General features: G+C 46.3%; 1 long non-coding RNA gene across 2 annotated transcripts in view; it reads right to left on the reverse strand.

The window, feature by feature from the left end:
- The window catches only part of LOC123383085, a 153,581-nt gene that overhangs the window by 85,222 nt on the left and 50,751 nt on the right, over positions 1–17,608 (reverse strand). The gene's annotated exons all lie outside the window — the stretch shown is intronic.

Raw genomic sequence — 17,608 nt, forward strand, 5'->3', positions numbered from 1 at the left:
TTGGATTTGGTCTCTGCTCTGCCGTCCCCTAGCTGTGTGACCTCGAGGAAAACACTTACCTGTGTGCTGCTTTCAGCCCCTAACTGGAAAACAAAACCAACCTCATAATGACAGTGCCACAAACCATCCGCAAATTCACCCACATGGCAAATACGTGAATGGACTCCAGGGCAGAATCTGTGCCAGGCACAGGTATAAAGGATGGGTGCCACCCTCACGGAAACCACACAGAGTAAGACACGAGCGTCTCGTTCTCAAGACACTTAATCTCGCAGAGGAGTCAAGCAGTGATGCCCACACACAAAGGAGCAGGGTGTCGGCAGCGCTTTGCAGGTGACTCAGACCACAGAGCCGGAGAAGTCCGGTGAGATTCCCACCGGTGTGGGAGGGCTTCAGGAAGGGGGCGGCCTCCAGCAGGACCCTGAAGGGTAAGTAGAATGGTAGCCGGCAGAGGTAAACGGGCACGGGCACAGCGGGCGCCGGGAATGAAATCAATCAAGGCGTAAGAAGAAGAAAAGGCAGCGGGCAAGGTACTGACAAGCTGACAAGGTTGACTGGAACAGCATATGCGTCCGAGGAGGATGGTGCGAAGCCGGAAGGAAGGTCAGGCGGAAGGAAGGAGGTTCTCAAAGAGATAGAGGGGAGAGCCCCGTTCAGCAGGCCTTCGGGGAAGGGGGGACAGCACCGCTCACCTCCGTCCTTCCTTCCAGCGACGGCAGCTGGCTGGAGGTAAGTTGTGCTCGGGCCCCGTGTCTCGTTTTTATGATTTACCAGTTCGGTCTTTCAGCAGGGCGAGAATATAGAGGGTGGTGGATGGCCCAAGGCTCAGGCAATTTATGTTGCATAGCTAAACATCATGTCTGTCGATCTCTTCCCAGTAATCTCTGATAATACCCAAATGGGCTTTTTATTTTAAACATCTGGACAGCCTTATGGCGGTGGAGAATTAAGGTGCTGAGTGAAGAAAGCAGCACGGTCGTAAAGTCTGCCGGATAAACAAAGCTTTCTTTGGAACATTAACTCCTTTACTGAGAAATTGTCTCTGCTCCTCAAAACGCACTTAGTAACTTTAGATCTTCATCTCCAGGTACCACGTTTCTCTTGCAAATACTCTCATGGCAGTTAATGGGGCCATTAAGGTAGGAAACTAGGAGATATTAGCATAAAAAGAACATTGCGGGGAAAGAGACTCCGAAGGCCTTCTCGCACGCAAGCTCTTTTTCCCCCTTTTGGCATTTGCTTTTGTTTTATAACGGCAGAAATTCCCATTGTAGGTGGTAGTGATTTTAGCTAGATAATAACTCTGTCGACGCCGTCATAAATTGGCAAAAGGTGTGTAACTCAGGGAGGGGAGAGACTGGAATGGCGAATAATCAAGTAGGTCTATTTGTTTTTAATACACGCAGCCATTCAATCAAGAGACGCTGTGCGTTTTCTCTTTCTTCTCAGTCATCTCTAGGGGTTCTTCTCACTTGAAAAAGGTGGAGAAGGGGGCGCCTGGGTGGCTCAGTCTGGTAAGTGTCCAACTTCGGCTCAGGTCATGATCTTGTGGCTTTTGAATTCGAGCCCCGCGTCGGGCTCTGTGCTGACAGCTCAGAGCCTGAGGCCTGCTTCAGATTCTGTGCCTCTCTCTCTCTCTCTCTCTCTCTCTCTCTCTCTCTCTCTCTCTGCCCCTCCCCCACTCATGCTTGCCCTCTCTCTCCTTCAAAACTAAACATAAATAATTTTTTTAGAAAAAAAAGTGGAGAAGGCCTGATGACATGTCCGGTCCCTAACAACTCCGAGCCTTTGCACATGCTGTGCGGTATGCCGGATGCCCTCCCTGTCCTGGTGTCTCTGGGGATCCACATTTCCGCACTCTGGAAGGTTTAGCTCCCATGTTTTCCACAGCAGGCACCCACCCAAAGTCTCCAAAGCAGGCCTGAAGCTTCCTTCTCTGAGTTACCTTAAAACCACAGCGGCTTCTCCCAAGGTTTTGCCACCGCATTGACAGGCAAATGGCCCCCACTGGCTGGCCGTGGAGGCTTAAAGCAGGCGGGACTGGGCTATGGGGGGCAGGGATTCTTTCCTTCTGGTTCCTGGGCCCTAGGGCAGTGCCTAGCACGGAGTTAGACATCCAGCATTGTTACATGCATCTGTTTTCTATCCTGGCATTACAGATTGCCACCCACTTTGCAGCTTAAAATAACTCGCGTGATCGGGGTCCAGGCAGGGCTAGCCGGGTCCTCTGCTCTGGGTCCCCCAGACACTCAACTAAGGAGCGACCTGATTCCGTGCTGGCTCAGTTTATCGGCAGAATTCATTTCTCTGCAGCTGGCAGACTCACGACAGCTGTCTTCCACTGGCTGGCGAGAAGACACGAGAGAGTCTGCTAAGTCAGAGTTTCACATAACATGACAGTGTCATATGTCATCTTTACACAACCTATTGGTTAGAAGCAAGTTACCAGACTCACTTTCTGGGAAGGGATTAGACACAGGCATGAATCTCAGGAAGTGGGATCCTGAGGGCCCCTTTCATATCTGCCCAGCCAGACAAGTGGTTTTATAAATCTCTAACCCAAACGAACTGCTCTGTTCTCCCCGATCACAGCCTTACTAAACCTTGGTGCTGCTGCGAGCCATGGCTTTGTGGTATTCGAGATCCTTTACTCAATGCCCGCCTTGTAATCCACAGGTCCTCCCAGGACCAGTTTGAAAATATATCCACAAACCTAGCAAGGACTTAACTGTGCTAGATGCACAACAGGAGGTCTCAGATGAATGAATTCGTTAATTAACGGACAGAGTACGTGAGTGTGCTCCGTCCTCGATGTGAGCCGTGGACTGTGGACCTTACATCCTTTATGGGATATTTTCCTTCCACATTCTCTAAGTGTTGGCCTGGGAATGGATAAAACACCAACCGTTATATCCCATGCTAGTAACTCATTTCTTTACTTCTGTAGACCTCTTCTTTAAAGCACGAGCTGGTCCCCAAACAGAGGATTTTGCCTCAGGCCAGAGAGCTTGGAGTTATTCAAACGTGAAATAGGCAGAGATAAACCACAGTTGAAGGAGCACTTGACTTTCCCGCAGATACCTTCTGGGCCCTTGCATTTGCACGCCCTCTTGGTTCCATCCCTCTCCACTATCCACTGATTCCATGCCTCCTAGCTGGTGCACACTTCTGGATTGCCCTGAGCCATGATTTATTCTTTCCTGCCTGATACCCTTTGACCACCTGCTCCCTGACCCTGTATAGCCCTGAAGCCCATCTTTCTAATCTCAATTTGCACTTCATTTTCATTCCCGGAAATGTCCGTATGTGATCAGCCACCTGCCCCAGGTTTGGACAATGTCAAGTCTACTGCTACTGTCTTAGCAATACCTGTTACAACACACGCAGGTCTAGTATATTGATTTCTGATAAGTTATGGTTTGAAAGCAGGAGTATTAACAGATTAAAGGGAAAACACTCTGCAAGATAGGCAGAGGACGGCATTAGAACCACGCGATGCGACAGATGAGAAAACTCAGACTTATGAAGGAGATTCTTGTTTCGCAGTGTTAGGCTTGGCACAGTTTCCCTACCCAATGACAAGCTTCCTGGAGGGAGAGCATCCTCCTTTTAAGTCTCCACAGACCCTCAGCAGCCAGCAATGTCAGCCTGGGGAAGGCATTGCACGATTGATCACTGAGTGAATTATCTGCTACCAACTATCAAGGGCATGATAACCCACTGAGATGTCTACCAACCGCCATTCACAGCATAACGTACAAAAGGATTCCGATACGTCACTTCGATGGACAGCTAATGTCTGTCTTCCTAGGACCTTCCTTGAAACTGCTCCCACACCGCTGGTCACATGGCTGCTGTGTAAGCTCCTGTCCTTCAACACGGCCCAATCGGGCCACCCTTGATTTGCCCAGGGGTGTGTACGTGATGCAACAGCGTCTTCTAGTTCTCCTTTCTTTGTAACCCTGAAACTAAAACTGAGCAGGACTCGTGAACTGGGCTCCCGGACCTATAATGTGTAGAACACAGGTACATTGTGTGGCCACGCTTACCCAACACTGATATGAAACTTGAAGGAAGCTGTTCGGGGGAGAGACTACCAAGAAGATGTAAGGAGAGGAGAAGAGGAGAGGAAAGCAAATGTGTGTGGGGGTTCGAGGCCCAGCTCCAGCTGACTCTTGAAACCTATTTGCATTCCCATCCAGGGTCCCACGCAGACCCTGAAGACTCTAACGAGTCTCTTTTTGGTGTTAGTTGGTTCATGTTATGTTCTACACTCAAAACTACAAGTTGTAACCAATAGACTCATCCACCCCTTAGAGTACTTTCAGATCAAGAATGCCTCTCCCTTTCACAATCTTTTTTAAAAATGTCAGCAAGATTGTAAGAAACCCATTACCGGCAAGAGCAGTAAGACGGTATCAGATACATTTGGAGAGAAGGGAAAGGTCTTCTCAGTATCCCTAAAAGCACCCCACGCTGCCGGCTGCCTGTTCTCCTTACTCAGCAGGCAGGCTCAGCTCGGTGCAGTGTCGGGCCGGCAGCAATAACCCACAGCAGCGAGAGCAGCACATCATCCAATTATATGGTCTATTGTTTCATTATTCACCCTACATTGGCTGCACCTGCCACCATCCCCGGTCTCCTCCGTTTTCCGCTTGCCGGCTCCCCTCCCCCTGCACACGCCACAATCACACCCTGCTCTGAGCCACCCCGGTACCCCATTAGTCTCAGTAAACAATATGCTTCACTTCAGTTACGCATTTAGAAATAGTATCTCAATTCCTACCGCCCAGCCCAGCCCATATTTTACTGCAAACCTGGAGAGAGGGAGTAACGAAAGCTGAAATTTCAGGGCCACGTCAAAGCGGCTTCTGTCCTCTACTCTTTGGTGCCTACCTCGGTGCCGGTATGGTCACACCCCCCACACACACATCACACACACGCAGCCATCACATACGCACACATGTACAAGTACACACACATACACACACGCACACACAACTCATATACACACATAACAGGCAGCACATACACACACACACACATACAAGACACACACTTCACACACATACACACACACACACACACAACCACACACGCACCAGCACTTGAAGAGACCTGGCACTTGGTTACAGCAGTTCATTAACAGAACACATTTTTTTGAGCCGTATCACGTTTCCTTCACGTTAAGTCAGTCAAACAGTACTTGAGCGACACTGTGAGACACAGGGCAAAAACATAAATTTGGTGTCAGCCTTCAGGGAAATCACACTGTAGCAGGTGGAGGACACACAGGAAGAACATTCCTGAACGATCAGGTTCAGAAGACCTGAGTCCTACACCCAGCTGAATCATCAGCGTCCAGGCAAGCAAACTGAAATCACATTAGCAATTTTAGTAGACGTCATTTTCTATCGGAAATTTGTTAAATACGTGTAAAGAAACCAGAGAAGCAGGGTACCTGGCTGGCTCAGTTGGTAACGTGTGTGATTCTCGGTCTCGGGGTCATGAGTTTGAGCCCCACACTGGGCATGGAGCCCACTTAAAAAAACAAACAAATAAAAATAAAAAATAAACACAATCTTAAAAAGACCAGATAAGCAAAGGGAAACCCTGCGGTAACCAGTGGCAATAACTGTGCAAACCAGCTGCCCTGTCTAGGACCGGGGAAAACGGACATCACTCACTTTACTGCTATGCGCGTTTCTACTATGCAGGATCCCCCTGACTCTGGCTTTATGTAGGGTAATCTGCTTGGCCTCTGTCTCCAGGGTCCTCACTCAAATAGCGGCCCCTCTCAGTCCTGACCATCCCCCAAAAGAGGCACAGAGCAAGGAGGGCAAAGGAAAGACAAGAGTGATATGGCCCCGAGTGTAACCTGCAGCAAAGGAAGTCTCCCAGGACACACGCACCCTGTACCCAGTGGATCTCACCCTACCAGGTCATCACAAGGAGAATGTTGCAGCGATGAGGGCACTGATATGAGGGCACAGGAGGGATGGGTTTGGGAGGAACTCTCAGGAGACTAATTGGACATGTGAAGTTGGATATTTCTATCAAACACCCATACATCCAAGTAGGCAGTTAGATGTGAGTCTGGAACTCGGAGGTGAGGTCCAGTCTGAGACAGCAGTGTTGGCTGATAAGCCTCTAGCTGGTATTTAAAGCCATGACATTGGATGAAGTCACCAACGGGTGAAGGAGAAGGAAAAGAGAAATAAATGGAGATGTGAGTTCTGTGACACACCAAGGCTTAGTGGCTGAGGGGGACAAGGAGGTTCCAGAAAAAACGACTAAGATAAAATAGACATGGAATAGCCCTGTGGTGCCGTGGACACCAAGCTGATAGCCTCTGGCATAGAAGGACTAATTATATTGCCCAATGATGGTATCATTCATGATCCAGGGACAAGACAGACAGTCCACTAATTATTTAAACAGGGAAGGGGCGCCTGGGTGGCTCATTCAGTTAAGTGTCCAATTTCACCTCAGGTCATGATCTCATGGATCATGAGTTCGGGCTCTGCGCTGACAGCTCAGAGCCTGGAGCCTGCTTCGGATTCTCTGTCTCCCTCTCTGCCCCTTCCCTGCCCATGGCCAGTCTGTCTGTCTGTCTGTCTGTCTGTCTGTCTCTGTCTCTGTCTCTCTCTCTCTCTCTCTCTCCTCTCTCTCTCTCTCTGTCTGTCTCTCTCAAAAATAAACATTAAAACATTTTTTAAAAAATAATCAGGGAAAATCTGATATGAAATAGTCATTAATGAGGGCACCTGGGTGGCTCAGTTGGTTAAGCATCCAATTGTTGGTCTAGGCTCAGGTCGTGATCTCACAGTTCACAAGTTGGAGCCCCACATCAGGCTCTGTGCTGACAGTGTGGAGACTTCTTGGGATTCTCTCTCTCCCTCTCTCTCTGCCCCTTCCCCACTCCTGCTCGCTCGCTCTCTCTCTCTCTCTCTCTCTCTCAAACAAAGAAAACTTTAAAAAGAGAATCATTAATGAGATTTCAGAACTGAAGACGAAAAAGGGAAACACTAAGGTGTCTGGAAAGTCAGAACCTCAGGAAGCTGCTGCCAGCCCAGAGAGCCAGGAATTAATCAACGTAGATGTTTGTTGGAGGAGACCCAGGGCACTGAAACTCAGGCATGCTGGGAGGGGACACTACGGGGCCGGTGGAGGTATCTCCACCCTCAAAGGAGGGGCTCCATGGAGCTGGGTTCTGGATTCCAAAGATGGGACAGTGACCGGCTGGGGCCGGCGTCTCTGAGGAGACACGACCAAGCCAACAGCTGGGTCTGCGTGTGCGGTCTGGAGCCACCGCTGCCTGAACGAGCACAGCCAGGGGTGTGTCGCTGGGACGGGAAGCAAAAGCAAGCAGAAAACAGACAGGAAGCAGGGCGCCCCGTCCCTTCTGGGACCTTCCTTCCAGTCTCTGTGAAGCTGGGCGACGAGAGTGGCTGGCTGGCATGAGGCAGGTGACCAGAGACAGCAAGTGCCTGAGCCACAGGGTCAGAGGGGCCATCTATCTACATGGACGCGAACCCCACTGTGAGATAAGGACAGTGAGCCCGGGGCTATTCCGTAAGGACTAAGGGGCAAGTCCTGGGCACGGAGAAGGGGCATCTAAGCCTGTGAACCAAGGCTCAACAAAAAGAGACCGGGCACCACACCTTCTTCTGCCATTTGGCACTGGGAATCTTAAAAGGCAAAATAGTGACTTGGGCCAAGGTGGGTATACTTTTTTCCCATAAAGCATCAGATAGCAAATATCTGAGGCATCATGAGCTGTATGGTCTCTGTCAACTACTCAGCTCCACCCCTGCATCAGGAAGGCAGGCATAAACAATACATAAACGAAAGCATGTGGCCGCACAATAAAACTTTATTTGTTGACACTGAAATTTGAATGTTACATAGTTTTCCCATATCCTAAAATCGCATGCTTTGATTTTCTTCCGATCATTTAAAAAGTGTCGGGGCGCATGGGTGGCTCAGTCGGTTGAGCATCTGACTCATGATTTTGGCTCAGGTCACGATCTCACGGTTTGTGAGTTCGAGCCCCATGTCAGGCTCTGTGATGGTGGTGCAGAGGCTTCTTGGGATTCTCTCTCTCTCTTTCTCTCTCTCTCTCTCTCTTTGCCCCCCCTCCACTCTCTCTCTCTCTCTTCCTGCCATCTCTCCCCCACTCTCTCAAAATAGATGAATAAACATTTTAAAAAATAAAATAAAATTAATGAAAGTGTGAAAACCATTCGTACACCATGGACCATAGAAGCCAGAAGATTTTCCTCAAGGGTTTGCCATCTCCGGGTTTCAACTCGGGCTCTGTCTTCACGGAACATAAAAACCCACAGATAACAAGCGATGGGCACAACAACGTCTAGTGAGAGGCAGAAAACAGGGATATGATTCTGCAAAGATACACAGAAAGTTCTTTGTGATTTCCAGAACCTAAGCAAACGGCAGAAGCAGTAGACCGTGAGAGACTGTGAAGTGCTGATCTAGATAGACACGGACGGGAAACCAGAAAACCACCACCAACACTCCATCTGCAGAGCAGATGTTCTTGTCTGGGTTGCACTGTGCATTACTCTTCCCAGCCCTCCAGAGCCTCTCTGCCTGGCAATTTTCCACAAATTGGCCAAAACAGCAGGCCGGAGTTACCATTGCCAAACTTGGCCTGTCTTTATGGATCGCTGTAACCCTGGGTGTGACAGCAATCTCAGGTGACAGACAGGACATACCCAACTCTCTTAGACAAACGCTATTTACCATTGGACGAGCAGTTTCCCAAAGCACACCAGGAGGACTTGTAGGAAAGATGGGGAAGGAAAACGAACTATCTGGAAGAAATGAGCTTTTGTCCAACTGCACCTGTCCCGGGCCGCCTGACTGACGTGCTCTGGAGCCTGAGTGGACGCAGGCTACATTCTCCGTCACCGCAACTCAGCCCAGTTTGGAGCCACTGTGGCTGCTACAACGTGATCCTTTGTGCTGCCCCCACCACACATCCTCCTGTTCCCTAAACCAGCTAAAGCATGAGGGCCACTGACGCCAGTGAGGAAGAAGGACACAGTCACAAAGCGTGAGTGACTCTTCAGCCATTCTTGGGGTCCAAATCCTGTATCTTCTACTTCGCACTGCGAAACTTTACAGGAGGTGGGTTATTGAATTGCTCTGTGCATTAGTTTCTTCAACAATAAGGAAACACAGATAATAGTGGCATCTATCCCACACGATTGTCCTGAGAATCAAATGGATTAATACATGTAGATTGCTTAAAATAGCGCCCGGGTGCAAAGTAAAACATTTAATAAATATAACGGGCTCTAGAGCCTGATATAAAAGCCGTGGTTAGTTTTCTACAACTAAGTGGCAAACTCCAGGCTCTCGGGCTTGAGACCTCATGTGTCACGAGCGTAACCACACGGATTTCTTCATACTCTATAAACCCGCCATCCCCATTCTCATCTGATGTTTTTGTACTCACTTTTCTGCACCTCAAAAATCTTTCCCTGTCCTGGGGCGCCTGGATGGCTCAGTTGGTTGAGCATCTGGCTCTTAATTTCAGGTCAGGTCATGATGCCAGGATTGTAGGATCGAGCCCCACACTGGGCTCCGCCCTGAGTACGGACCTTGCTTGAGATCCTCTCTCTCTCTCTCCCTGTACCCCTCTCCCTGGCTTGTTCTCTCTCTCTCTCTCTCTCTCTCTCTCTGAAATGAAATTTTAAAAGATGAAAAATCTTTCCCTATCCCTGTCCTAAAATCCCCACTCCACCTTTACGATCCAGCAGGAATGTTGCTTGATTTTGTACTTTCTCTGCCTCCAGGAAATATTTAATTCCTTCTACCATGAACTTCCTGGGTACTTTTCTTGACTACTGTAGTGTCTGACAGTTAAAACAGGGCTTCAGGAACTCTAGCTTTCTGGCAGTTCTGTTATAAAAGATGAAAGTCCTTTGATCTCTCTGGCAGAGGATTGGTTTTCCTACACATATTCCGTAACATTAGTTGGCCTTTGCTTCACACCCAAAGCAGAGTTACAGGATTTTGTATTTGTGACAGAATGCCCTTGGGGCTTTGGCTGAACAAAAATTCTCTTCCCTTGGCTCTCCTTGGTACGGCTAAGAGACAGTGGATTTTTTTTTTTAAAGTAACAAGCATCACCTGAAAACCAAAAGAGAACTAGGCAAAGGAACACATATAGGCAGGCATCATGGAAAGCTCTAGTTCTTGGGGTTCTGGAGTGGGGGCCCCAGATTTATTGTGTCAGAGGCAGGAGAACGTGACAGCAGGTTGAGCGCAGAAATTGGGTTCCAATTTCAGCCCTAGGACCTGATAGCATGTGAACTTGGGCAAGTCTATTCATAGGTGACAATTCTGAGCCATAAACTGAGCTAATCCCAGAAAAGGCTAACATGGGGAATAACTAAGCACATACTACTGACAACATTTGGCACTGGGCCTGACCCAATATAGGTGTACATTTACCAAAATAACTGCTCTGCTGACATGAGTTGTGGGAGCAGGTACTTCTAGCACCCCACATCCTAAGGAAACAGTCTTCCAATTCCAAAGGAATGGGAAAAGTTCTTAGGAACTTTCCCATGATTCGTTTTCAGCTCCCAGCCTACTTCCCACTCTCTATAACCCAAGCAATTTATTGTTGTAATGAAAGGCTTGGAAAATCTGAAAGCTTTTTTTAGAATTTGGAGCACAGACCAGGGGTACACACAAAGCTGGCACCCCCCCTCGCCAATTTCTGGTTTCTAAGTACCATCTTCCCTATGATAGGCTTCCCCATGATTGGAAATACCAATACCTATGCTTCAAAAATTCCCCACAAATAGGTACATAGTCAGACAGAGAGACAGATGTTGGATAGCTAAGTGCCTCTATCCCCCCATAACTATAACACCTAAGACACCAGAGACTGCAATCAAATTTACAAGCCAGAAAACTTCCCGAAGCTTTCGGGCTTGAGTCTCTTCAACAAGTCCAGGGGCCAGAGGCAGTCAGGTTTCTCCTCAGCTTGGAGCAAAAGAAGGAAAAATGGAAAGAGAAGGAAGAGAAGGAAAAGGAAGGAGAGGGGAGGGGAGGGGAAGGAAAATCAGCCAACCAGAAAGTTATTCTAGGAACTGGGTTCAAACGGAGCCTAAGGCACAACCAGAATGAGAGCCAGCAGATCCGTGTAATGCTAAGCACGGGATGGGAACTGAGTACAAAGTGTACATGAGAGAACATTTCGGGGTGAAGGACATGTCCTAAAATGTGATTGTGTTGATGGTTACATTCACTAAAATCCATCTAACCATACACCTTAAATAGGTGATTTTTTTTTCTACATAAATTATACCTCAGTGAAGCTTCTTTAAACAAAATCTGGCAGGGCAACTTGGGCTTGAGCCAATGAGGCATCAGTTGGAGGGGACTTTTGTCCTCACCCAGTGAGATGTGGGTTTGCAGACATTTCCTGGCCGGAAGGTTAGGACGGTATATGCTCCTTAGGGGAGCTGCTGATGCTCCAAAGGGTCTGTCTCTCTGGGGAGCTCCCTGAGTTTAGAGAAGGTGGCAGAACATCTGGTTTGGGGACTCAGACCCCAGGAAGCTTCTCTGGGGGGGCGGGTGGGAAGCTGGGTGCCTACAGTTCCTGGGCTGTAAGGGCAGCCATCTCTGATGGAGGAGAGCAGGTGGGGAGGGTCTTCAGTGCAGGCCCTCACCTGGGGCAGGAGCACAGATGACACTGGAGCCTGTGGAAAACTCTAGCATGGGATAGAGGAGGCTGGTGGGGATTCCCTACAGGAAGCTCTCAGTTTGCAGGCACAGATGCAGGACGGCGCATAAAGGAGCCTGTGTGCGCACCTTGGTTCTGATGTGTAAATTTCCGGAGCTCTGGTTGTCCCATCTTTACCAAGTTTATGCCGGGATACGTGTGGGTGAAGGGGAAGAACCCAGGTGCCAGCATGGCCGGCTGTGCGGACTGCCTGGGACTGAGTGGGGTGGTACCAGACAAGCCACGGGTCAGTGATACAACAGGGACAGTAGAGCTAAGCCAGAACGAGTTGGTCACATTCCAGCAGATGCCCAGCCCCGCCCCCCGCCCCTTCCCCAAAGCTTTGGGTACTCAGATTTCACCTACCTTCAAAAGGTAACTAGGGCTAGTGTGTGGAAAAGGTGGGTAATTCACCTGAAGTCGGGTAGCGAAATTTGCGTAAATAGAAAGTGGAAAGTGGAGATAATCCTGGAAAGGTGGGGAGGAAGGGACTCTAAATGGTGAGCAGACACGTAAGTGTCCCTCACAGGTTTCGGCCCTAGCTATGGCACGTCAGAATCACCCCCATTTGTAAACAGTGTTTGAGAATACTTGATAGTTTTTCATTTTGACCAAATCGTGGTCTTGAACCATCTCCTCTGACCCGTCTGCATTCAACCAATCCGATTTCATTGGATCCCCTGTAGCTACAATATTTGGTTTGATTTTAAAACTTGACAATTACATTTGAGTTTAAATGTTGCTATCTCAGAGGGCTCAGAGCCTTTCCCTGTTTTAATTTGGCCATTCACGGAATCCTTAACCCCATCCAGTGAGATAACTACTTCTTGTGATACTCATTTTACAGATGGCAAAAACCAAACCACAAGGAAGTTAAAGTGATTTATCGAAGTCACACAGTAACCAGTGAAAGATCTGAGATTCCTCCAGAAGGCAAGTTGGTTCAGCCCAGACCTATCTTTAAGCACCTTAAACACTGACATTTCGCCTTCATTGTAAAATCGCTTTGCTTATGGAGGGACAGATCACGCATTGGCGATCTGGGTCATCGGTGTTTAAGGCTTACTAATTGCAGCCTGATTAGACATATTACAGGAGTGCATTTTGTAAACCGTAAGCTGTGGAGGGTCTCCCAGGAAACTGATGACAGTTTTGCATTTTCTGGTGAGTTCTGAGATCTTTTACCAAATTAAGTTGTAGGTGCACCTGGGTGGCTCAGCCAGTTAAGCATCCAACTCTTGATATCAGCTTAGGTCATGATCTCGAGGTCATGAGATTGAGCTCTGTGCTGACAGCATGGAGCCTACTTGGGATTCTCTCTCTCTCTCTTTCTCTGCCCCTCCCTTGCTCTCTCTCTCTCTCTCTCCCCCTCTCTCTCCCTTTCTTTCAAATAAATAAACATTTTTCAAAAAAGAAAATGAAATTATAAAGGAAAAGGAAATCCCATTAAAATAAGAGGTAGAATCAGGAAATAAACTAGGCAATGACTCTGCCACAGAGAAGAATTTGATGTGACAAAGCAAGAAATAATTCCAAGGAAGTGATTGGAAAAAATAATTAGCTATTTAGAGGAAGCATAATTACTCTGGAGTTTCACCTCCCAACATGCATCACAGCCAATCCCTTAACAATCGGAGGTAAAATTTTAAATGGTATTCACAGGAAAACAAAGAAAATAAAACTTAAATTCTACCTAATCTCTGGGGAAAAGGTTGGAAAAAGGTTGGCTGTTTAATTTCTAGAAGACAAAAAAAAATCACAAAGAAAAACAAACCTGAATATATAAAAGTTAAACTGCTTTCAATAGAAAAGCAACCTAAATTAAAAAGGCAAACATGTCCTAGTATGTGCAGTAAATAATTTCCCAAGGGTTATGAACTTTATTATACAAAAGCTCAAGCATTAATATATAAAATGACACCAAGTCTCCAGCGGACAAATGGACAAAAGCATGAATACCAACTTTGTAAAGGTGGAAGATATATATTTATTAAACATGTTAGCCAACTTTAATAATAACATAAATCATGGGGCACCTGGGTGGCTCAGTCAGTTAAGCGTCTGACTTCGGCTCAGGTCATGATCTCACAGCTTATGGGTTCCAGCCCCGCGTCAGGCTCTGGGCTAACAGTTCAGAGCCTGGAGCCTGCTTCGGGTTCTGTGTCTCATTCTCTCTCTCTGCCCCTCCCCCACTTACACTCTGTGTCTCTCTCTCTCAAAAACAAAAAATAAACATTAAAAAATTAAAAAATAATAATAACACAAATCAGGATACTCAGTATATTGAGAAATGGTTTTCACACCTTAGAAGTGGAAGCTTCAAAATATATTCATAAGTCTATCCACTTTACAAAGACATCACTTTATTCCCCCTTTTGCCTACCCACTGATGGAGAAACAGGGCCCTCGCGGCCATGTATTACTATAGCATGGAAATTGGGAAAAGCCATTTAGAAAGTAACTAGGATAGACCACAGAGCAATAAAACCAGAAATTAATGCTCAGAACATATATCTATCCACAGACAAATTTAAACCTGCTCATATAACTTAGAATGAAGAAGAAATCCAAACAAATCATAAACCATGAGAAACGAGTGACCAGCGGGCACCGTATACATCAGAACCTGGGAGATGTGACCAAGGAGGCTACAATGGAAATAAAGCCATCCTCAGACACATTCATGAGAAGAAAGGAAGGGGGGAAAGGAGAGTTTAAAGCATGATCCGTTATTTTTTAACTTTTGATAAAGCTACAAAAGGAAGGTTTCTTCAATCGTTCACGTGAGGTCTGGGAGATATGTAGAAGTCTGCAAAACAGAAAGAAAAGAAGCACAATCCAAGCAAAGAGCTGGAGGGGACAGACCAGGTGTTGGCCACACAGTCTCTACTGGCTTATAGTACTTCTCTGTTTAACCTACTGGGTAACCAGAGAAAAGTTCTTTGAAGGAGAAGGACTGATATCACGGATAATATTTTTAATTTGCTACTTGTACATGCCCCCCCTTCCCTAATGTCTCCCACAAAGGTGGAAAATGTGTTGAAGAGCAGCAGGGAAGTGTGCACCTGTCTGTCCAGGAGGCAAGAGGACGTGGTAACTCAGATGGGGCACTGCTGGGGAAGACAAGGGTAGGAACCGAAGAGCTGTGTTTAGCGGGTAAGGCACACAGGGCGTGGTGAGGGATTCTGGGGACAGGAGACCAGAAAATGGCCTGACCATCGTGACTTCTGGGTGCTGTTATTTACTACAGTGAGAAATCCTACAAGAGGTAAGTGGCTCAGTTGGCCACATGTGCTAAATTCCCAAACACCTGGTCGTTTTAGCAGACTCTTCTCGATTTCACAGAATATGGTATCCAATGGGTGGTTTAAATAGTTTTGGAAAATTTCTGCAAATATCTTAAGGACTGATTTTCATCGTGTCTTCATGGCACTCCTAGGAACATTCTCTTTGCCAGAGCCTAAGATTAATGACTGGTTTGGTCTGTTTATAGATATTTTTATTATTCAAAAACTTACAACTTAATTAGTAAGTCTATTTTTAACATGGGAATCTTTTACTTTATATTGATGATTGTAATCCTATATTATGCCACTTTCTGTTTTTTTTAAGTTTGTGTATTTATTTTAAGAGAGAGCAGGGGAGGGGAGGAGAGAGAGGGAGAAGGGGAGAGAGAATCCCAAGCAAGCTCCACGCTGCAGCACAGAACCCATGGAGGGACTCAATCCCACTAACTGTGAGATCTTGACCTGAGCCGAAATCTAGAGTGAGATGCTTAATTCTCTGAGCCACCCAGGCACTCCAGGATTCTTGGATTTCTGAAAGAGCCTATCAACACTAATTTGTGTCTATTAGTTTCTACATTTAATATATTGTATGGTTGCTAGGCTGCCTTGTGCATATTAAATTTCCCACTTTTGCTTTTTTTATGAATTATATTTAAACTTATTTTTGAACTATTGCAAATGCTCATGTACGATTAATGTATTTAAAATCAGATTACCAATAACCACATGGCCCATTATAGTAACCCCTTCTGGGCCTGCTCACTGCCTTCCTATCCCTTTGAACAGTTTTCCCCTACATGTATAGTTTGTTCTGTAGTCAGTGACAAAACCGTCCTACCCCAACATCCCTGTGAGAACCAGATTCAAGCGTTTCATCCACTACTGAATTGTTTACATACTTCTGATTTCTTGGCATGCTTTCAAAAATGATTTTCTATTTTTTCCCAAATATAAGTACTTTAAGTACTTAACACTTTGATGGTGGCCCAATAAAACTGATTTCAGACTGCTGGCCTCCAAACTGTGAGATAATAAATATCTGTAGTTTTAAAGCCTCCTAAGTTTGTGGTGATTCATGATAGCAGCCCTGGGAGGGGTGTAGATGGTAACTGTGCATCAGACATGGGTTAGTTCTCTTAAGGTTGTTTATGAAAGCCTATTTTTAACCACTATTAATAAATTCTAACGCCACTAAATTTGAATGCGATACGGAAATATTATTTCAAATTCTTCACGGTTCCTTTAGGATTTTTCAGAGACACATTGGACTTTTGACTGCTCAACTATTGTCGTAAAAGCTCAAGTTGTCCTAAATCCTCAGGTTTTAAGTTCTTGCTTTAAATCCACTCACTACATTCGTTGCCTTTTCTGCACAGTGTCGTTATTAGGAACAGAGATGCAGATAATTAAAAAGCTAGCTTTGTCCAGTACCGGCACAGCTGGACTTCGGGTAACTGCCCCAATTATTCAGAAGAAATAAAAAAAATACTACAGGTGGTAATGGCAAACAAGCAAAAAGGCACCTGTAGATTTCCTCCAGTTGCCTGGTTGAAATGTACGTATCTGTGAATACTTTTATCAAACTTCTGACTTCTCTGTTTACTTTAAAAAGCTCTTTGTCCTTGTCTATCTTTAAAATACTGTTATGAAGAAAAAAAACTAAAAGATGCCGAAATAAAACCTGCAGAAGTCTTACTATTCTACAAACAGCCCATCCAATAGATTTACTGTAAATTTTATAGAGTTAAATGAAACATGTATTAGTAGACTTGGTAAAGTGGTCACTTTGGTAAATACATCTCTGGTGACCGCACGTGAAGTCCCGAAAGCAGACTGGGTTGGTATAGGAGAGCTGGGTGTTCCTAATTCCGTATGGTTAATTGCAGGTGTCTCTGAAAACAGGTCAGTGGAGATGTAGGAAGGCGGATGAATGTGGGGTTCTAGGTGAGAATAGCACTTCGAGAGAGAGAGAAGTTAAAGTGTCCTCTGCACAGACAGAGTGCAGAAGCCATGATCAGCCTCAGGATCCCTCAGCAGAGACTTTGGAAGAGGCAGTGAGCCTTGGTTGGACTTCAAGAGAATGAATCTACAATGGAGACCAGAACGATCAGATGTGGGAAGAAAACCATGCATGAGAAGACTGAGTCATGAAAGCCAAGGGAGGAAGTATTCACATAGGAGACAGCAATCAACTGAGACAGGTTAAGGAAGAGGAACATTCAAAAGGGCTGTTTAGATTTAATAATGAAAAGGTCATTGCTGACTTTACAGGAGAGGTGCTGTTCTCTGGAAGCCCCACAGGGAGTGCACGCAAGAGAAAGTGGGAGGTAATAATAAATTGAGATAAGTGTAAATACGTGTTCGCGGGGGAGCACTGTAGCTATCGTTTGGAATGGGTGAGGAGCCCCTACCACCCTTTAAGAGCAACAGACACCCGAGCACATTTAAGTGTGGAGGTAAGGACTGACTTAAGAGAGAAGTTACAAACACAACAAAGAGAAAGAAATACAAGGAATAACGGTATTTTATTAACCTTGAGAAGGCAGGAGGGTGA

This window comes from Felis catus, chromosome F2 (genome assembly GCF_018350175.1).
Source record: "Felis catus isolate Fca126 chromosome F2, F.catus_Fca126_mat1.0, whole genome shotgun sequence".
Taxonomy (NCBI): domain Eukaryota; kingdom Metazoa; phylum Chordata; class Mammalia; order Carnivora; family Felidae; genus Felis; species Felis catus.